Source organism: Pinus tabuliformis, chromosome 6, assembly GCF_031772625.1.
Source record: "Pinus tabuliformis cultivar Carrire ecotype Pingquan chromosome 6, CPIR1, whole genome shotgun sequence".
Taxonomy (NCBI): Eukaryota; Viridiplantae; Streptophyta; class Pinopsida; order Pinales; family Pinaceae; genus Pinus; species Pinus tabuliformis.
Window position 1 is genome coordinate 1,075,810,965 of NC_142292.1, and position 24,351 is coordinate 1,075,835,315.

Sequence of the window (24,351 nt, forward strand, 5' to 3'; positions counted from 1 at the left end):
CTTGGAGGTATATTCTCCTCCATTATCAAATTTCAAGATCTTGATCTTATTTCCCTTCATTTTTTCTACTTTAGCCTTAAATTCTTGAAACTTTTTAGAGACTTCATCCTTTGTCTTCGTAAACTAAATCCACATCTTGCAAGAGAAACCATCAATAAATGTCACATAGCACAACATCGTCCAAGATATTTTACTGGCATCCAAACACATACATCAAGATGGAATAGATATATGATTTCCTTATATCTACTTTTCATAGCTGGAAAAGGCTTCTTAAGATTCTTCCCAAGCACACATCCTTTAGATACTCCTGAATGTTCTACTCACAGATTTGGAACACCTACAATCATCTACTTTAAGGTTGGAAAATCTCTATAGTGAAGGTTCGAATATCTTCTATGCCAAAGATCACATGGATTTTATCATTGTGTACAAGTGCTTGAGTAGGTTATTTCAAAAGTATATACAACATTCCTTCATGAACTCCAATTACTATAGTGGAATCTCTATTAGAGACTTTGGGCCAAACATAAACTTTCCCATCGACAAATGGTATTCTATCTCCATTATCTTCCAAGCATGAAATTGGAACTAAATTCTTATTCAAACCTAGTGCATATAAAATATTTTTGAGATGGACATTTCCACCTAATTGTAGGTCAAAATAAGTCTTCCCAATTCCTTTTTACTTCATAATTGTTACTGTACCCAAGCTATACCTTTTGATATAGTCTTCATTCCATTAGGCGTGTGAGGTTGTCATGATCTCTCATCATGTTCCTTGAGCCACCACTATCTACTAGCCCCAAATCATCACAATCTCCAATAGAACCTGTAAGGGCATAGAAATAAAACAAATCTTCAATAATTGGATTTTTAGCCTTATGTTTCTTTGAAATATCATCCATGTCTGCCATGGTAGAAATTTGGGTTCCCTTTCTCTTTCTATCATTCAATGTTTTAGGGAAATCTCTTCTATAATGACCAAATCAATGACAATGATATCATTGGAATTTTGACATGTATCTCTTTCCTTGTGGAGCAGATATTCTTCATTCATTTCTTCTTTGGAATCCAAAATTCTTTCTTCCTCCATCCTTCTTAAAACGTGTTGCATATTCTTGAGATTTACCTTCTTTCTATCTTTAAATATTTCCTTTAGATATGAGACTTGATTCTTCTTGAGTACATGTATTCCATAGTTCATCAAACTTTGGAGCTTCCTTTCTAGCACATATTCCTAATGCAAATGAATCATGTGATTTAGGTAAACCATTAAGTGTTGTAGTTACTAGTTCCTTTTTAGAAATGATTTAATTAATTGCTTGAAGTTGATCTCTCAATTGGGAAATCCTCATGAAATATGAAGGTATAGTGTCATTCCTTGTCATTCTAACATCATGAAGTTCGTTTATCAAGCTCGTTGATTGAAAAATAGTTGATAGTGTAAAATCCAACTAGGGAATCATACATCTGCTTTGAAGATTCAAGGTTTGCTACATATGGGATCAAGTGATCTCTAATGAAAACTAAAATGATACTTCTAGTTGTAATATCATCTTTCTCAAAATTTCGCTTATCCTCATCCTTTTTAGGCTTAGTGACCTTGCCCTCCTAAATACCCAAGAGATCATTCTTTACAAGAAGAAGATCAATCGTTGTTTTCCAAGTCTTGAAGTTTGTAGCTCCTTCCAATCTGTTGTATGCCTTCATATGGGAACCCATGGTGATATACACACAAATAAATCTTATATGGGGTCTTATTTGATTATCTTCCCCTTACCAAAGCTTTCGAAGAGTGATATCAATTTCCTTTCCTTCACCAAATATTTGATACCATTTTTATTTTTCAAGTGCAACAAATGCATGAACAATATTTTTGAAACATTGATAATTACTTCTAATGATATAGATCTTCGTTTAAAAATTCCAGTAAATCATTAAGAAATTACACTTCAAAAATTCAACCATAAAACCATAAGGATAGTAGAGATCACAAAAAACAAAAGAGACCACAATATTTTCCCATGGAAAACCAAGTTGGGAAAAAAACCCAAAATACCTTTCCTTAGACAAAATATTGAGTTAAACAAGAGATACATGTAATATTGCTAGTCAACTATAAGATAAAACTAATCAAAAAGATATGATCAAACCTGGTCAAACATGCCTTTAGTCAAGTGAAGTCAAGTCAAACATTTTCCCTTCAAACTTTAGCCCTTTCTGATCTTCCCTAAATGAATTTCGACGTCTAGAATATTCTTAGAAAACTTGGCTTGCCAAGAATACGTTGGCAAGAAACTACCTAGAATTTTGGCTTACCCAGCAAATGCAACTCATAATGTCACACATGCAAGTTCAAGAGAGAGAGATTGATGCTAGAGATTAATTTATCATTATTCTTCTTCATCGTCCTTCTTCTCTTTCACATGAATTCTCATAAATTATCTTGCTTGTGTGAGATCAAATGGTGTCTTTGTGGATAGGGTTGAATGCATTTGTATAGTGATCTGTCTGTCTAGAATATGCGCATCTCTACAATGAGATTACTTGACTTGAGAGAAGGTCCAATTGATTATTTTGGAGCCAAAAATTCAAAATTTAAATTTGGAAATTTTCTCTTTTAAATCCGACATGAAGAACATGTCTTATAATAATTATTTTAAGGGATAATGACATGGAGAACATGTTTTACATTTACAATACACATTACAAGGGACATAATATAAATTATGAAGATCGACCATAGATACAAAAATTCAACAAATGGAACAAACATTTTTAATGCCAAAAGGGAACTTTCAATAAGAAAATGTTTCCCATGGGTAGATAAAGGAAGTTTTTTACTAATCTTCTAGTTTGAGTTTTATTTCATTATAGCTAAAAAATCCATCCATAATGCTGGAAAATGGATAGTGGAAGCTATTAATATTATTTTCCTTAACCTTGATATTTGATTGTGAATCTTTTTTATCTTCTTTAGTTAGATATTTTCATCAAACAATATCAAGAACAGTAATAGAAATAATAGAGGACACAAATATTAGGCTTTCAACTAGGGAAAAACCTAGAAAATCTTCTCTCATTAGAATATTCTTCAAATGAGACACAATGAGTTAAACCCTAGACCAAGTCCATCTCCTAGTACCAAGCCATCCCTTCCTCAAATCCTTCCTTAATTTTGCACCAAAATGCTACACACTACAACTTCAATACTACTACTCAGATTGCAAGTTCGACCCTACAATTTTAGTCTTGTAGCTTCTAAGGAAACCATATATAAACATCCTCTTGAGATCTTCTTGGAGTAGGACAAACCCTCCTAAGGTAAACGAGGTCTAGACAAATTATCCTTCCTCCTAGCTAGAAGATCATGTACTTCGTCCTATTGCAACTCAGTCATGCAACTTCAACCTCTTTCTGTAGCCCAGAAACCCTAAAATTTCACACATGTGAGAGAGATAGAACCCAAAAGCATGATAATGTTGTTCCTTTTTCTTCTTCAATACCTTCTCTCTCCTTCTTTCATCTTCCCAGCTACAGATCAAACTATTTATCGATAGATCAAACTTATGGAGTGAGTGATTCCCAAATGAGGTCGAATTTTTACATTTTATAGCCTTATGAACGGGTCAAATTCCCTCCTTTAGGCCAACTTGATGTTCCTAGGAATGACTTGTACTTTGGATCTTCCAATACTTTATAGACTAAAAAATAAATATTTTTACAAATGCTTTTTTCTCAGAAGGATCTTATAAACATGATGTTGACTCCTTTACTCAAGATAATAAATCCTAAGACCTAACAAACCCTAGAAGCATGAAGACCATGGTTTTACCTAGAATACCATCAATAATGAGCATGAAACCCATGCTTTGATAAAAAAATAAAAATAAAAAATATTGTTTATTACATAGGATACATATTGAAATGACTACAAAAATTATGAATACCGAAACTACTTACATTTCTCAACAATCCCTCTTAACTAGAAAGGTATTCATAAGTGTACAACTTGTACAACATTGTATCTCAAACAAAAGAGTTCTCAAGAAGAATTGGATTGATAAGCCATACAATAAGCATGATCATCATGAACAACACTATCTTTGAGGCCTAACTAGACAAACTCTTCTTTAATCAAGAACATTATGCTGGAAGGCTTTATGTGTGATACAACACTACCTATATAAGGTACATTCCCCATCTATATTTCGACAGGGTATGTCCTTTTAGGAGTATAATTATCTTGGATATCCAATCTTGAGTCAAAGAATATTGGTAATCTTTGACTACTCTTCTCTTGGATACTTGTCGCATCCTCAAAGAGTATTGGTACCTTCCCTTTATTGGATGTTATATCCTCAAGGAAACCATGAATGCTTATCCACTCCTCCACAATTCTCTCTTCATCGTTGGAAAAGGAGAATGCACATGTGATTTCCAACATCATACCCTCTCAACCAAAGAGGAAATCCATATTGTCCTTTAGTCTTGAGAATATAACCTTGCTCCTATACAATGAGGCTCCTTTAGTCCCTCTCAAAATCAAAGGAGATATAGACATCCTTTATATTTGGGAAGTCATCATTAGAACCCTTATAGATTGACTTCTTAAGAGCTATTAGCTACCAATTCTTCATAGCTTCCTAGTTCCTTGTGTACTTTGTATCATCAAGCTTGATTTATTTCAAGATATCATCGGTCCACCTTCTCCCTTAAATATTGTGACAGGTTCCAGGCCAATATTCTTTCTCATCACTTTCTTTTTCAACATGAAGGAAATGCACTGAGACTTCCTAAACTTCAAGTTGATCATAAATTCCTCTTGAAATTGATCTTCCTTTAACCTTCAAGTTATCTTCTCATGATTCTACCATCCAATTCCAAGATGAACATATTTTGACTTCATAGTTGGTAGGTACCAGATATTGATCTTCCCCCAATATTCTTTATACATTCCATCCATATAGTTGAAATTTTGTCAACTTTTATCATCCATCCTTGCAACATCCTTCTGGGTACTAAAAAGATATGTTAACGAGATAAGGAACAATAATTAAAACCATACTTACCTTGTAATGATCATATTTTCATTCCATAAACATCCTCATGGTCCATTTCCAAATGAATCTTCCTTCATGCATAGAACTTCCCAAGGATTGAACTTGATTACTAAGTTACAATTCTCCTTTTGGAGACTATATTTGATATTAATCATTATTATTTATATTCTATAGAAAGTCTTACATGTTTTATATATCCTTAATTCAAATCCTATCCTTTTGAGGCGTCATATATCCATATACCTAAGAATATTTTATGACCAATGTTCTCTCCACAAGATTATATACATATGACTATTATCCAAAGTTTTATATCCAACATGCATTCTTATGCTTTCATATGATCATATAACTATCCATATATCTCACAAACAACCTACATACCAACCAATTTCATAATTCCATCCATTTACCAATATTGATTCAAGATTACATGGAATGTGTTATCACAAAATCAAGCACTGAAGGCTGCTAATCAGTCAGACTCTGTGTAACTATTTCAAACCAGACTTTTGACTAAGGCTTAGCCTCCTTAGCCTGGGAGGGCTCTCTCAAAGGGTTATTGATTTTAAATATTGATGAGATGGCTAACTCTTGCAAAGTAAATTTAACATATAAATTGGCTGGACAGACCTTACAAAGATTTCCATTGGGCTCATGGAGTTAATCATCATTTCAGAAAACTATAAAACCACTCATTCATAGAAGTCAGGGCATGTAATGTTTAAACACTCAAGACACCTCTCAAATAAACCTCAACTTACAAATACACACAGGAAATCAGAGCAGCAGAGTGAATTCTGAGTGATTGTGTATCTATAAAGCTATAAAACATAAAGGATAAAACAAAACCACATATATCTTGAGCATCTGAAACAATGTATGAATCCTGAGAAGAAAAAGCAGTCATTTGTATTACTGAAAACAAGTTCTTACATAAGCCAAAATAAACTCTGTTTCTCAAAAACATCCAACCCCCATTACATCAAAGTTTGATCTATATATAGAGATACACCCTTAACTAATTTGAGCTTCCTCCTCCAGCATGAGGGGAGCTCGATGACTGCTACTAATTACCCCTATCTACCATTTAACTAACTCATTAAATACATTAAGTGTTGAGCTGTAATTACAAAGAGTCCCAACTAAACTAAAACTCTAATTCTATCCTCCTCGTAACATGATTCTTTCTTGATCCTTGACACCTGTCTCCTTTCAGTTTGGCCGAGATAGCTGAGAGAAGGATGCAATGAACAAGCTAGCTTTGGATACTGAATGTGCTGATGGTTCATTAATCATAAGGATAAAACCCCTGTTTTTCCGGTCCTTGTCTCCCACCATTCTTCAAAAATTAAGCAGCATGTTCCCAGCTCTTTAATACCCCAAAAATAACGAGCATCCCCATATTCCCAAATGTGCTAGAAGCTTTGTTGATTGAACAGGTGTATAAGCCAAAATTCTTCGTATGCATCTCCTTCCAAAACCCTAACAACCAGTAATAAAGTACCTTTATCAAAGCTTTAACTTAAGACAAAATATTTCACCTTTACAAAAAGGCACACTTGTCATTATCTGAATGGCTATGCTAGCCTCATGTGGTCTCCTTAATGTTCCTTAGGTATTTCCTTTGATAATTTTCTGATCCTACCATCAAACTGTTTGTCTTCATCATAAAACAACACCTACAGCAGTTTCGTAGCGCGCTACGAAACTGCTGTTTTTGCTAAAACAGAGTGTATTTGCCTTAAGGAATTTTTTGCTTGGACTTTTGACTTTTTAAACCTCCTTTACAGGTGGCAGAGACCTATATGCCTTCAGAATAATGGAACTTAAACAAAATTTGACAAAATTTAGAATATGACCTTTCTCACCATCAATGAGCAGCCAGTTAACCTAGCTGTGCTTTTAAATCTGCAACCTCTCTCCTTAAAGCTTTGTTTTCAGCTCTTAAACGCATGTTCATTTTTCTGATGAGTTTAGCTTGTTTGAGAGCTGGAACTGTCCATGTATATACATCAGCCACTGAATCCACTTGACCCACTAGGTTTTTACTACCTTTCAACACAGCTCTTCGATAGTTGGCATACCTGACTGCAAGCTCCCTAGTGACATTCTTTGCCTTGGCAATTTCATCTTTTGCTGCCTCCATCTGGTTCTTTATGGCTATGATATTACCCCCTTGGGAGATAATGACTGTTCTGTTCTTGCCTTTTTGCTTGATTTGTTTTGCCTCCTCTGTTCTAGACAGCTCTTCAACTACCTCTGTTCTGGGCATTTTTAAAACTTTCTCTCCTTTATGTAGCTTCTCAGCTTCCCTTACTTGTTTCCTTGTAACCAGCCTTCGTGGTTTGAAAATAAATTCCTCACCAGGTTCATCAAACCTTAGTCTCTTTGAAGCTTTGGACTTTTTAGTGTTCTCCGGTGATGATTGAGTCAAATCAATGTGCATTGGTTCAATATGCACTGGTTCAACCTGCTCAAACTCAATTGCCTCAAGCAAATCACTCAAACTGGCCTTAGATATTGGACTTTCCTCAACAGCTACTGATTTGCCCTTCTCTTTGCTTAATTGACTCCTTGTCTTAATTCTTGATACTTTTTCAGACCCACTTGATCCAGGTACATCTTTCTTGTGCTTGACCTCTTCTTTTGATGATGGCTGAGGTGGCTCTTTAATAACCAAGGGCTTCACTGATTTTTTCAATTTAGACTTGGTCTTCTTTTTATCTCTTGCCTCCTTTCTAAGCTCAGCTATTGTGGGTTCCTCAACTGATTCTTCTCTTTCTCTAACTGGCTGTGGAGTAAGGCCTGTTTTACTCTGGAAACCAGCCATAAAGATGAAAGAATTCCAATCCCTACCAATTTTCTGAAGACCATCCAGCACTAACAGTTTCACTAAACCATGGTGAAATAATGATGTCTCACAGTCATCCTTTCTTAATTGCACTTTATCACACATTTTGCTGAGACTACGAAACAGGTAAAATGGAATATCTATGGATGCTTTACCAGTAAAATGCAACAACAACTTGAAGTGATAGGAGTAAACCTTGTTATATCTACCCTCACAGGTTAAATACTTTTGAATACATGTAAGAAGAAGAGTATAGTGCTCCTTAACATAGCTTCTAGGCACTGCCTTTGTTAAATCCTCATTCACATATGCCTCTTTAGGAAATTCTTTGCAGGGGTTCAAATCAAATTTAAAGTTCTTAAACCACTCCTGCCCCCCTCTTGGAATCTCAGTTACATTAGCAATTGCCTCTGGAGATACTTGAAATTCTAACATAGATACTTTAGAATTTAAACCTGTAAAGTTCAAGGCAAACTCTTTTGTTACCTGAGCATGGCCACCCTGTAGCTTCTCACAGAAATTCCAACAGCCAGCATCCTTGAAAGCTTTCCTCACACCTTCATCTCTCAATGCAAGGTCCAATCCTTCAGGCTCTGTTCTCTGACATCTTCCAGACCTATGCTCCTTCCTCTCCATTCCGCTTTCGAAATTTTTGCACAGAGAATGACCCCCAGCCTCAGCTCAAATGGCAAATTCAATTTTTTAGAACGCAGGCTCGCTTGTAATCAGGCTCACTTGAAAAAGAAACTCGGGCTCATTTGCAATTCGAATATCTTATCACACAAGCTGGCCACTTTATGCATCATTTACAAACATCATAAAACATCCATGCATGATAAAACCGTTTGAATGATTTTTATGTGCATGCCTATGAATCTATTGGTGGAGTGATGGCTCATAAGTGTTTGGGAGGTACGCCAACTGACAATAACCGGACGGAGACAATGACTCATCCCCAGACGTGACCCTTTAGGAATCTGCGCTGCAAAATGCCCGAATCTGTGATTTCGTAGCGCAGAAAGTTATAAATTAGCAAAATGCGCTGCGAAACGGCTGGATGCTGACGCGCTGCGAAATGGCTAAAACATAATTGCGCTGCAAAATCAACCAATAAGACTGCGCTGCGAAAATACGGAAAGGACCAGTGACATGTACAAGATAAGACATGGCTTATGCAATCATGATAGAGGATGAACAATAGTATTAGATAATGATTCACATCAAGACCCTTTAGAAACATGACCCCTAAATAAGAAACATAGGACAAAACCCATTTGACACCAATTTTTGACAGTGAACTTTGGACAAAAATTATATACATGTGACTGTAGTTCTAGGTGATAACAGAATGTCTACTAAAATTTTTCATGGTGCTTCTTCCAAGAACCTTTCATAATTATGGTTCTTCTAGGAACATGATGACCCACCTAAGGAAGATGACATCCTTTAACATAATGTTAGATAATGCCTAGATGATTAATATACAAAATGTTCTATCTATTCATCTATATAGATGATCTCTACAAAGAAACTTAATCATGTAAACTGTATAAATAATATTATAATATGCTTTTATCTATGATACTATGCAAAACATACTATCTCGAAGAAAAAATAAATAAAAATATATATATATATATATATATATATATATATATATATATAGATATATATATATATATATATATATATATATATATATATATATATATAGATATAGATATAGATATAGATATATATGTGTGTGTATGTGTGTGTGTGCATGTGTGCATGTGTGTTTGTGTATGTATGTATGTATGTATATATATATATATATATATATATATATATAGAGAGAGAGAGAGAGAGAGAGAGAGAGAGAGAGATAACCTGACAGTCAATGAACCTTATTTAGTAGTAAATATCCTTCAATTCTTCTGTATTTTCATTCTTCTCAAGTTCTCCCACTGCCATGGCTACATGAGCTTCACTCCTTTCCTTTCTCTTATTGTTTTTTTGGCTTGGTGAGTCCCTTTTAAAGTGTCCTGTTGACGGTACTGGACTTGCCAACATCTCAGGGGATCTCCCCAGTAAGAAGTTCCAATTAGACCTCAAACCGTTTGGTGTAGGAGTCCCAGCAATGGGTTGTATGGTATCGCCTTGACCAAGGTTTCACACAGAGGAAAGTAAGATGTCCCTATTGGTAACAAGGGTGTGACAATTGCAATGAGTCAAGTAAGGTGCATGAACGATTCTAGCACATGGAAAGTGGGGTGAGTGCGCCCCTTGGAAACCTGTACTAGTAATCGGCTTGGAATGGAACACACGAGCGAAGATGCATCACGAGTTGGAAATCAAGTTAGCGAGAAATACAAAGTGATTTTTAGACCAATGAACACATTTCAGTAAGATTCATGCATACTTATACAGAATAGTCCATACATGCATGTATAAGAAAAAATATACATATATCATTTAGAGTAAACAAGATTGCTGGAATACAATACAACATATGCATGAAACATGATGGCTCTGTTATATTAAGAAGTTTAAGTTCCAGTCATATAATACATCCATGTCCACCTGCTAGCCCCGATAGCAGAACGTTATAGCCACAACCGCCTACTCCTCCAAAGAGATATACTAGCTCTACGCGGTGGAGAAGCCAAGGCTCGTTACAATAGTCTAATATTTCTCTAAGATACTCCTATTGGAAGCTTGGCTTACCAAAACCATATAAATGAGTTATGAGGGAGTATATATAGCAAAGGGTGGGGTGGCCCTTGACATTCCCCTTTGTGACAGTTCATCTACCCTCATGACTCTTCATCTACTCTATTACTGTTACATCCAACTATCGACACTTGAACTTACACTTGATAAGACATTACATACAATCTGCACATGTACCCATGTGAGACAAAATAGGCTTGAGAAAGCCATGCAAGACATCACTATGACTTGAAAAACTGATGGAAGTCCAGCTCTTTGACATCCTTATGGTGGTTGACAGTAGCAAACTGATGCCAAGCTGGATAGTCTGCGATGATGTCCGTGTACTCTAACATGACATCTCTCTGGGAATGAACTCTTGCATCCATATCATACGGGTACACTTCTCGGGCTCCTCTATCCAATGCATTTGATAGCCTACACATCATTGTCTTGAGTGCGGTTGGACCAACAACATACTTGTGCATGGTGTTTGCACTGATCACGAAGTCCAGGCTTGTGGCTTTGCACATCAACTCATCTAAGTACGAGTCAAGCTCCAGCTAGACCTGTGCCTTTGTCTTCATTTGGGTGAGTGTCCCAATAGATGAGATCACATATGCGCACACAATAACATCCAAAATCTTGAATACCTATGCATGGAAAGCCTGTAGACTAGTGATCAGTTGTGGTAGATCTTCATAGTTCTGGATCTGACTCCAAATGCATGCCTTTAGCTCGACCGCTCTAGGATTCATCATCCTACTCAAGTGTAGCAAGGATCCCTCATATCTCATTGTCCATGTTTGCATGTAATCAACAACGACTTGCAAGTTCGACAAGATATGTGCTCTTCTAGCACATCATTGTTGCCAACCATTGAGATGGACAACTGCCTTATCCATGGTACCAAACTTGGAATACAACACCCACATGACTGTTTCAAGGGAAAATACTTCATCTAGTATTTCCTTCTTCAACTATGCTCAGGCAGATGGTACAACCAATTCTCCTCTCTTCTTCGTCATCTATAACTCCTTAGCCATTCGCTCATTCTCAACTATCAAGAAGTGAACACTCGAGCTAGTGGCTTTGGCATATGCTCCGGTAGATTTGGCCAATGCTTTTGGATGCTTGCACACGCTAGACATGATCACTCATTCCTCAAACTACACAGGAGATGAATGATCGTCTGGAGTTGACACTTTGCGAGATTGCACAACTCTATTTTGGGACTCATTGAATGAAATGTTGTGCATATCTCTCTCTGGATTGTCTCCAAGGATTTCAGTGTCTCCTTGGTAGCCTGGGACTTGCTCCTCATCTAGATGTGGTGAAGCTGGTGGGTCGACGTTTTGGTGGTGAGGAATGAGGTCGATATCTTTCTCTCACTCTTGTTGCTCCATATCCATATCCATCTGTTCAAGTGCTTGCTCTATCTCTAGAGAATAGTCCTGCTCTTGTTATTTTTCACCTTGTCCACCTGATGTCAGCTATTCTAATGAGTCTAATACCTGTATAGATGTAGCATTGTTTCCTCTTCGCCTCTATTTCCAAAGCTTCTTTATGCAAAAGTGGGTCTGCTCGAAACTTCCATCTTTGTTCCTCCTCTAGGCTTTCGATAATATTCTTATTGCCCTTGTCGCGCATTGGTATGTCTACCTCTGTTACTGCTTTAACTGGTGCTCTCCAGGATGCTACTTCACTAACCATTCCATAGTGAGGCTGATCGGTTCATTAGGTCTAGAGAAGCTGTGATAGTATCTCCGTGGGTCTTCCTCCACCAAATGACATGTCCCATGGATCCAAGTAAATTGTACTCTCGTGCAACGGTCTTTCACAAGACAATGTGGGTTATACGAGTTGTGAATTCGGGCATCGAATGTATATTTCTTCATCTCTTCTGCTTCAACATCCGCATGCTTGAAATTTCGTATCTCATATAATCCGATCCGCAATGAAAGAGCGGGCAAAGGTGCATTCTTCTTCCAGTGCAACCTAGTTGAAAATCCTGCCGAGATGTAATATGATACTTCCTGCATGATGAGTTTTTCCAAGGAAAACTTCGGTAGAACATGCAGAGGCTTCTCCATATTGTACATCCATATGAAGGTGAAAAACAGTTAGGCATACCAATCTTCTATATCAATTGGTGCCTCCATTGTTGCCTTCGATATGAAGGGTGGATCCTGTTCAAATATCATCTTGTACACCGGGGTGACAAAATTATTAGACAGTTAAGTGATAACTCCTCTGAAGCTACATTCGAACAACATCTTACAATAAGTGTTCATAGAGGTATCCACCAACGTCCATGCCCACTTCAAGCTCGAGAAATACTAACAGCACAGATTGCATCCAAGATGTTAGTGGACATGTAGATTTCTTCTTGCTAACCTTTGGCTGTCTATCGAGATCTTGTTACTTGTCCCTTCATCTAGTGAGCCAACATGTTGAACTGGTTGCATGATTTGCCTTCTCTTTCTAGTTGGTCCAACACGATCACCCAACTATCTGGGAAGGTTTCCGTGCTTTCTTAGCCATATAGAAGATATGAAAAGATGACCAATTATTGATATGCCTTCTGCAATACCTTCATCTTGTAGACCTAGTTGGGTGTCATCCTAAATTTGGTTAGCTCCTTCACCCAATTCTTCAAGATATGTTTAAAGTTGGAATGTTGTTGGGTATGCTGAAGGGAGTCTCCATGGTGATCACGGGCTTCGAAATATGATACATTTGTTCATAATCATATGCCCTGAAGGTAGCAATCTCCCTCCCACTGACACTTCTCAATGTCATCGTCTCTGGATTAGTGTGCAAGACGATCCAATGTATGATGTCTGTGCATGGGATCACGGGATATTTGCATGATACATTGTACAAGTCAGACTTGTGAATGTTCACATAGACTTGGTAGTCTTCGAGGTCTTCCCTAAATGTGCCTACAAATGCATCATTGACCTCTTGGAATTTCAGCTTGATGTCCTTGTCTAAGTCAGCTTGGTGTCTTCATAGATCAAAAAACTTGTAGACGCTCGCACTTCCGTTAGTGTCCTTCGATCCTGCTCTCTTGGAGGCCATTGATCTTCAACTGTTGAGAGGTAGATGAACACCTACTAGATCTGGAGACATAGCGACATGCATGGCTAGAAATTTGTCAGCTAAAACCAAATAAAATTCGAGGAACAACATACAACATATTAGGGGATTGACTCATAAGGATTGCATAATTTTTTCTGGAAGGTTGGGAGACTGGGTGCTAGAATTGTACAAAAGGTAGTCTAGGCTATTAGGACGCTGGCTGGATGCTGAAATTGCAAATGTACAATCCAGACTAGCCTATTGGTTGATGGGATTACGCAATGCACAATTCCAGTTAGCAATTGTTGCAAACCTAATAACTGCATTGCACAATTCTTTGGGCCAAGAGTCACTTCCCCTCATAATTGCATAATGAAAGACTAGAGGATATTCATTGGGTAAAAATGTGCATTTTCTAAGAGGAAGACAAAGCCTTCCCTCTTAGGATTGTGTAATGTTATCTTGGTGAGGTAGAGTCCAGACCAAGGCTGCATGGACCCGGCGATGGGAAACTGAAAGAAAATGTGAATGCATGGCTATACAGAGTGTAAGAAGGAGTGAATGATCATGCATGAAAACAATGAATGAAATATTTAGAAATTGGAACAAAATGCATGTGGATGAAGCGAGTCATTGAATCAGTGACCATTCATGAAAAACAGTTTCATGCATGCGACAATAGTGAGATGCTAATGAAAACTGAAATTGTGCTAGTACAAGCTAATATGCATGAAAATGAAAATAAGCATTCACAAAAATCAAGAAAACAATTCTCACTCAAACCAAAACACAAAAAGCGATAGAAATGCTACAAAAGACAAGATAAGAAGACTTACCTAGAAATAGTTGAGCTAGATGTGTTGAAGACTCCTGGATGTGTTGTGGGATGTTAGAGCTCCAAGATCAATGTGAATAAGTGAGATCTAAAGCGTCGAATAAATAAGTTTGAGGCTCATGACGAGCATGCCACAAATCTAGGAAAAAGCAACACTTGGAGGAAAGATTATAAAACAATATTTGCATGTATCCCCCAGCTTCTAAAAATAAAATCTAGGGATGCTTTTTGCATGTTGCTTTTTTCTATTTCGGAAAAAGAAGCCCATGCATGCAAGTCAAGTTTTCTCAGTTTTGGGTGGAACCGGTTAACCCAATGGCACATGCCACAACCTGCTCAGCTTAGGGGAAAATTTGCACATTTCTAGGAGGGAGCTGGACTGGCCGACCAGAAGGATTATGCAATTTAAAGGCTAAGCAGCCCTGCTGGGACATATTGTGCAATTTTTCCAGTGAAGGTTGACAGGCAAGATTGCACAATTCTGGAGCCCAACAGGCTACTAGACAGGATTGTGCAATTTCTGGAGGGAACACTAGTTCCCCTACAAAATTGTGCAATTTCTTGAGGGAGTTGCTTAGCATGCAACTGGACCAAGTTTGGAGAAATGACATGTGAGGGGGATGGAACAAGATATCATGCATAGGCTGACGATTTGCTAGAAAATCATTGAAGCTTGTGTACTTGTCAAGACTAGACATGTTGCTAAGGATGGTTGGTACGGAGGCTTCAAGAAAAAGCTAAGGAAAAATTTTGGAGGGTGGTTGTAGCTGCTACAACACTTGGCGACACACTGGTAGAATACAAATCTCTGAATGGACCTTGTTCGTGAGAAGCAAGTCTAACACCTCCAGAAGTATTGTTTAGTTCTAAGTTCATCTTGCTTTCCACACTTTCTTGATTGTATGATGTAGCATTTTCCAAGCTCTTGGTCAATTGACACACATTCCAAGCCAAGCCAACACAGTTGTTTTAATTAGGGTTGAGGGGTATATTGGTGCATAAGCCATATAGTCGTCAGAGTCTTAGTTTCATCTCTCGTGTTTCTCTGTTGCTAGCAAGCCTAGACAGTACCCTAGTGGAGTCATGCAAGAACACAGGCATTTCTCTGCTACCAGCAAGCCTGGTTAGTAGCCTGGCAGAGTTACTTTCGTCGCCTCTCTACCCAGGAAGCCTTTCTCTTCTTTCCCCTTGTTCATTTTTCATTTTCATAACTATGCATAGCACTTATTCATTTTAGAGGCAGAAGAGGGATCCCAACTTATTGAGAGCAGAAGAGGTTGTTCCTTCAAATAAGTAGTTTATATGTATACCTCTGACGTGCTTGTTAAGGTTTTTCCCCTCACCTTGCTCTACTTGACTGAGCTGCCAAGGGTTAACCCAAAAACAACTAATTAGAGTGGTCACACTAGTTAGCGTGCAAGCGTTGTGCTTTTACCAAGCTTCATTTCGAATAGTACGTATTTTCCATCGACGTATCATAGACTAAAGATAACAAGTTCTTACATATGAGAGCGGAAAACAGATAACCAAATGTTCATAGATGTACAAGTTCGCTTGTACTTTACCCAGCTTGTTTCAAGAGTCACACATGGTTTCATGTGAAACTAACATATGAACAAAAACAAGCAGCAAATAGAAAACAAAGCAGAAGTAGAAGAAAGTGCGAAAGCAAATTGGAAAGCAAACAAGCAATCAAACAAGCAAGCATGTGAAGTAAGTAAGCAAACAAGCATGCAAGAAAACAACCAAACGCAAACACTACTCCTACTCCTAAGATAACGGTGCATGGGCCTGATCATGTGAAGTGATACTTCCAATGTAGCCACTAGCACATTGGTTGACCCATGTTGGTGAAGGCATGGTGCGCGAGCAACCTGGTTGTGCGAACCAGCAAACAAGAAAGATGTAACAATGAAGACAAACACATTAAATGTGTCCACTAAACATAAGTGAGTGCAATTAAATGACATGCAATTTGTGGACTTATCATGGTGGTGTGTGAAACTACGTGCAACTATGAAGCATACGCATACTCTTGACTATGACATGAAAGAAAATGAAAGAAACAAGGACAACTTGCATCGTGCATGTGTGCTTGCAATGTAAGATTCCTCCAATGCATGAGCGATGGGATGTGCAGTTCAAGTGGAGGAAATATGATTTGTCTGTGAGATTGATCTTCAGTGCATACAGATGAGTGATGAGGAGCCTTGGTTGATTCAATAATTTCCTGATCGAAAGTGAAACCACCCTCAAGACAGCGAGACCTGACATAACCATCAGCTTGAGCTGAAGTGCCTCGACAATCTGGGGTGCTTCGACTTCGTCATCAGATATATAATCATAAAAAGGTGGCTTTGGAAAAGAAACTATGATAAAATCATCATAGTGATCGAGTATGGGATTAATGGATCACGACAGCTACGATCAAAAAAATCAATGATTTGATCAGCATCCTCATGATCTAATGAATCAAACAGAGGGGTAGATGAGAATCAGAAAAATTCATCCTCAGTGTTTCTGTAAAAGGCAGATGAAAAGTGAAGTGGATTTTCATTGAATAATTTATCCTCTCTATTGTCGGATGATGGACAGACTTCCGATGTGTCTTGCGAGTGATCAACAATGGTTGCATCCATAGATGAAGATATACATGTGAAATCATGGATGGCAGGTACACCAAAGATTTCAGGAAAGAACGGAGGGGGCTCGGACAAAAGGTAGTCATCCTTCGCTGAGTCTTGATGCTCAAGCCCCCAGTCATATTCTTCATGAATGATAGCACATGTTGGTTGTGCAACACCAACTCCGTCAATGGCTTGATCCTTGTTCACAAAAAGTGTAGAGTCTAGAATGGAAGAACAAAAGACAGTATCATCTGAGTACAAAGACAGAGGTTGTGGTACAAACTGTATGTGACAACTTAATGGACTCACAACCAAATTTGCATGAAAATTAAGTGAAGTGATGTTGGGAAGATGTGACAATTGAACAGATGTGTGTGCCTATTCTCCCCCATAACTCTGTAGTGGTGGAGCTGTTTGATGAGGTGACAGTGGATAGTTACTTGTGACAACACCATGTCCATCTATGATTGCGCATCTCTATCACTAAAGTATGTTGAGTGAGGCTTGGGCTCAAACTTCTTCCCGGGATGGAATTATTTGTTAAGACAATACTCAATTCTATCCCAAAGATAAGGAAAGTTGATATGGCTTTTCAAAGCTTGAAACTACAAATCATGGAAGTGCTGCAAAAAATCCATAGGCAATTCATGTAGAGCCTTCTGCTGTTGTAACAATTTTTGGTCAAGATGTTCTGGATCAAAATGATGGAAATTATCCTCAATGAGATCACAAAAATTCTCATGTGAGTGCACATTGTCACCCAACAGGTTACAGAGCCATCATAGTGGGGATTTGCGTAGTGTATGCAAGCAACATAATGGCCTGTTCATCAAAACATTCATCTTCCTTGTCAAGCGTGGCAAGGAAGTCATGTTTGAACACAAGATAGGCCACTTTTCCTTCACCATCATACATGTATTCGGAAAAGAGATAAAAAAACTCCCTCGTGATGTGGATAAGTTCGACATGCGAAAAACATCATGGAGGGTTGGCTGTGCAAGAATCCATGATAGATGTGCAAAGGTTCAAAACATGATGAGAGGACAAATCTTGTCATATATCCCTCCTTATAGTGCCAGAAATATTGATGGTGCTAGACCCGCCAACATGTTAGGCGATCTCCCCGGTAAGAAGTCCCAATTATAATTCAGACCATTTGGTGTAGGAGTCTTAGCATTGGATCATATGATATTGCCTTGACCACAGTTTCCCATAGAGGCAAGTAAGATGTCCCTATTGGTAGCAAGGGTGTGACAGTTGTGGTGAGTCAAGGAAGATGCATGAATGGCTCTAACACATAGAAAGTGGGGTGAGTGCACCCTTTGGAAACCTGTAATAGTACTCGACTTGGAAGGGAACACATGAGTGAAAATGCATCACCAGTTGGAAAGAAAGTTAGTGAGCAATCCAAAGTGATGTTTAAATCAATCAACAAATTTAAGTAACATTCATACATACTTATACTGAATAGTCCATACATGCATGCGTAAGAAAACAAATACATATATCATTTAGGGTAAACAAGATAGCTGGAATACAATACAACATATGCATGAAACATGTTGCATCTGTTATATTATGAAGTGTAAGTTCCCTTCATACAATACATCCATGTCCACCAGCTAGCCCTGATAGCGGAACACTACACCCACAACCTCTTACTCCTCCAAAAATGGGATACTAGCTTGATGCATTGGAGAAGCCAAGGCTCATTACAATATTGTCCAAGCTTTCCTAAGATACTCCTATTGGAAGCTTGGCTAACCAAAAGCCTGTACAATGAGTTATGAGGGACTATATATAGCAAAGGGTGGGTTGGACCTTGACATTCCCCTTTGTGATAGTTCATCTACCCTCATGACTCTTCATCTACTCTATTGTCGTTACATCCAACTATCGACACTTGAACTTACATTTGACAAGACATTACATGCAATCTAAACATTTACCCATGTGAGACAAAATAGGCTTGAGCAAGCTATGCAAGACATCACTATGACTCAGACAATTGATGGAATACCATCTCTTAGATATCCTCATGGTGGTTGATAGTAGCGAACTGATGCCAAGCTCAATAGTCCGTGATGGTGTCCGTGTACTCTAAGGTGACATATTTCTAGAAACAAACTCTTGCCTCCATAGCATCCGGGTACAGTGCTCAGTCTCCTCTGTCCAAATTTTCTGATAGCATGTGCATCATTGTCTTGAGTGCCTCCGGGCTAGAAACATACTTGTGCATGGTTTTTGGATTGATCACCAAGTCTAGGTTGGTGGCTATGCATATCAACTCATTAAAGTATGAGTCAAGCTCCAGTCAGACCTCTGCCTTTGTGTTCACCTTGGTGAGTGCCCCAATAGATGGGATCATATGTGTGCACACAACAACATCCATACTCTTGAATACCCATGCATGGAAATCCTATAGACTAGTGATGAGATGTGAGAGATCTTCGTAGTTCCAGATCTAACTTCAAATGCATTCCTTCAGCTCGACCACTCTGGGATTCATCATCTTAGGAAAGTGTAGCGTGGCTCCCTTGTATCTAATTGTCCATGTTTTCATGTAATCAACAACAACATGGACATTTGACAAGATACATGCTCTTCTAGCGCATCGTTGCTACCAACTATTGAGATGGAAAACTACTTTATGTACGGTACCAAACTTGGAATACAACACTTGCATGATTGTGTCAAGGGACAATACTCCATCCAATATTTCTTTCTTCAACTCTTCTTGGGTAGATTATGCAAGCAATTCTACTCCTTGCTTGTCCATCTGTAACTCCTTAGCCATTCACTCATTCTCAGCTATTAAGAAGTGAACACTTAAGATAGTGGCTTTGGCATATGCTTTGGTAGCATTGGCCAATGTTGTTGGATGCTTGCACATGTCAGACATGACCACTCATTCCTGAAGCTGTGTAGGAGATGAGTGATCATCTGGAGTTGATAGTCTGCGAGATTGCACAACTCTATGTTGGGACTCATCAAATGAAATGTTGTGCATCTCTCCCTCTCAATTGTATCCAAGGATTTTAGTGTCTCCTTGGTCACTTGGGACTTTCTCCTCATCTGGATATAGTGAAGCTGGTGGGTCGACCTCTTGGTGGTGCGACATGATGTCGATATCTTTCTCTAACTCCTCTTGCTCCATATTTGTACCCGTCTGTTCAAGTGCTTGCTCTATCTCCTAAGAAAGGTCCTGCCCCTGGGATTGTTCACCCTATCTACCTGATGCTAGCTATTTTGATGAGTCTACTACCTGTATGGAACCAGTTTCATCTGTGTGTACATGTTGCACCCCCTATTGTACCTATTCCTACTAAACTTCCTCCTCTTGTCTGCACAGGTCTTGTTCCTTCCAGAGTTGTTCCTTCAACTCATGCAACTCCTTCTCTGTTTCTTACATTATCCATTTTTATATCTACCTTTGTGCGTTCTTCTTATCACGTTGTTTCCTCTTCGCCTCTCTTCGCAAAGCTACTTTCTGCACAAGTGGGTCTGCTCAGAACTTGTAGCTTTGTTCCTCCTCCATGATTTCGACAATATTCCTCTTGCCCTTGTCGCGCGTCGGTATATCTACCTCTGTTGTTGCTTTAGCTAGTGCTATCCAGGATGGTGGTTCACGCTACTTCACTAACCATTCCACAATGAGGCCGATCGATTCATTAGCTCTAGAGAAGATATGATATTATCTCCATGGGTCTTCCTCCACCTAATGACATGCCCTGTGGATCCAAGTAAACTGTACTCTCATGTAGTGGTCTTTCACAAGACAATGCAGGTCATACGGGTTGTAATTTCTGATGTCAAATGGATATTTTCTCTATGCATTTGCGCATTCCTCATATCTATATGTTGCATCTTCACCTCTATTTCCAAAGCTACTTTCTGCACAAGTGGGTCTGCTCGAAACTTGTAGCTTTTTTCCTCCTCCATGTTGTCGACAATATTCCTCTTGTGCTTGTCACACACTGGTATGTCTACCTCTGTCACTGCTTTAGCTGGTTCTCTCTGGGATGCTGCTTCATGATTCTTCACTAACCATTCCACAACGAGGCTGATTGGTTAATTAGGTCTAGAGAAGATATGACAGTATCTCCATGGGTCTTCCTCTGCCCAATGACATGCCTCGTGGATCCAAGAAAAATGTAATCTCGTGCAGTGGTATTTCACAAGACAATGTCGGTCATACGAGTTGTAATGTCAGGCATCGAATGTATATTTCTTCATTTCTTCTGCTTCGACATCTGCATGCTTGAAATTTTGTATCTCGTATAACCCGATCCACAATGGAAGAGTAGGATAAGTTTCCTTCTTCTTCGGTGCAACCTAGCTGACAATCTTGCCGAGATGTTATACGATACCTCTTGCTTGACGAGTTTGTACAAGGAAAACTTTGGTAGAACATGGGGAGGCTTCTCTGCACTACACATCTGTATGAAGGTGCTAGATGGTGGGGCATATCAATCTGCTATATCAATCAGTGCCTCCATTGTTTCCTTCGACATGCAGGGTTGATCCTGTTCAAATATCATCTTGTACACCGGGGTGATAAAATGATCGGACAATTGTGTGATAACTCCTCTAAAGCTGCATTCAGAAAACATCTTATAATAAGTGTTCACAGAGGTCTCCATCGATGTCCATGCCCACTTCAAGCAAGGGAAATCTTGACGGGCAAAAATTACATCCAAGATGTAAGTGGACATGTATATTTCTACTTGCTAACCTTTGGGTGGTTGTCGAGCTCTTTTTACTTATTCCTTCAGCCCGTGAGCCAACATGTCGGAATAGTTGCATGATTTGCCTTCTCTGGCAAGTTGGTCTAATGCAATCACCCAACTCTATGGGAAGGTTTCCATGCTTTCTTGGCTATACATATGGCATGTAAATATGACTAACTATTTATAAGCCTTCCGTAGTATCTTCATCTTGTAGACTTGGTTGGGTGTCATCCTGAATTTGGCTGGCTACTTCACCTAGTTCTTCAAGATATCTTTGGAGTTGGCATTGTTGCAGGTATGCTGAAGGGAGTTTCCATAGTGATCATGGGCTTCGACATATGATACATCTGTTCATAATCATGTCCCCTGAAGGTAGCAATCTCCATGCCACTGACACTGCTCAATGTCATCATCTCCAGATCAGTGTGCGAGACGATCCAATGTATCATGTACGCGCATGGGAGCACGAGATATCTGCATGCAATGCAGTACAAGTTGGACTTGTGAATGTTCACATAGACTTGGTGTTCTTTGAGGTCTTCCCAAAATGTGCCTGCAAATGCATCATTGACCTCTTTCCATTTCTGCTTCATGTCCTTGTCTACAATCAGCTTGGTGTCTTCATAGATCAATAGACTTGTAGACACTCACTCAATTGTTGCTCGAGTTGCACTTTCATCAGTGTCCTTTGAACCTGCTCTCTTGGAGGCCATTGATCCTGAACTTCTGAGAGGCAGACAAATACCCACTAGATCTGGAGACATAGCGACATGCATGGAAAGAAATCTGTTGGCTAAAACCAAAGCAAATTTGAGTAACAACAAACAACATACATGGGGATTGACTGGCAAGGATTGCACAATTTTTTCTGGGAGGTTGGAAGACTGGCTGCTAGAACTAAACAAAAGGTAGTCTGGCTAGTTGTTGGAATTTCCCAATGCGTAATCTAGACTAGCCTACTGGCTATTGGGATTGTGAAATTCGCAATTCTAGTTGGAAATGGTTGCAGGCCCAATGACTGCATTGCATAATTTTCTGGGCCAGTAGTCACTACCCCTCATAATTGCACAATGCAAGAATAGAGGATAGTCACTAGGAAGAAATGTGCATTCTCTAAAAGGAAGACAGATCCTTCCCTCTCAGGATTGCACAATGTTGTCTTGGTGAGGCAGAATCTGGGCCAAGGCTGCCCAGACGCACCGATGGGCAACTGAAAGCAAATGTGAATGTGAATGCATGGTGATATTGAGTGTAAGCAGGAGTGAATGATCATGCATGAAAATAATAATGAAAGATTCATAAAATCGAACAACATACATGTGGGTGAAGCGAATCGCTAAATTGGCGATTGCTTGTGAAAAACATTTTCATGCATGCGACAATAGTGAGACACTAACAAAAACTGAAAAGGGGCTAGTACAACCTAGTATGCATGTAAACAAAAACAAGCGTTCACATAAATCAAGCAAGCAACACTCACACAAGCCAAAACACAAAAAATGATAGACATGTTGCAAAAGACAAGCTAAGAAGACTTACCTGAAAACAGTTGAGTTGGATGTGCCGAAGACTCCTGGATGTGTTGTGGGATGTCAGAGCTCCAAGATCAATGTGAATAAGTGAGCTCTGAAGCATTGAATAAATAAGTTTGAGGCTCATGACGCGCATGCCACAAATCCAGTAAAAAGTGACACTTAGAGAAAGATTCTAAAACAATATTTGCATGTAACCTCCAGCTGCTAAAAATAGCTCTCCTAAATTCTAGGGATGCTTTTTTGCATGTTTCCTTTTTCTATTTCAGGAAAAAAAAACCCATGTATGCAAGTCAAGTTTTTTCGATCTTTGGTGGAACCAATCAACATAAGCGCACATGCAACAGCCTGCGCAGCTGAGGGGAAAATTTGCACATTTCTGGGATGGAGTTGGGTTGGCTACCCAAAAGGATTGCGCAATTTCTGGGATGAGAAACTTACTGCTACTTAGAATTGCACAATTTCTGGGCTGAGAAGCCCTACTGGGACAAATTGCGTAATTTTTCCAGTGAAGGTTTACATGCAGGATTGCATAATTCTAGAGCCTAGGAGGATTCCAAATAGGATTGAACAATTTCCGAAGAGAAGGTTGGTTGCCCTCCAAAATTGTACAATTTCTTGAGGGATCTGCTAAGCCTGCAGCTGGACCAAGTTCGGAGAAACAACCTATGAGGGGGATGGAACAAGATATCATGCATAGGCTGGCAATCTGCTACAAAACCACTAAAGCTTGTCTACATGACAAGGCAAGACATGTTGCTGGGGATGGTTGGTAGGGAGGCTCCAAAACGAAGCTAAGGAAAAAATTAGGAGGGTGGTTGTAGCCATTAAAACATGTCCAAACTCATTGCACTTAAAGAATTGGACCTTAGACATGTCTTTCTTCTTGTACTTACCGAACATTCCCTTCTTCATCTTCTTGAATCAAGCTA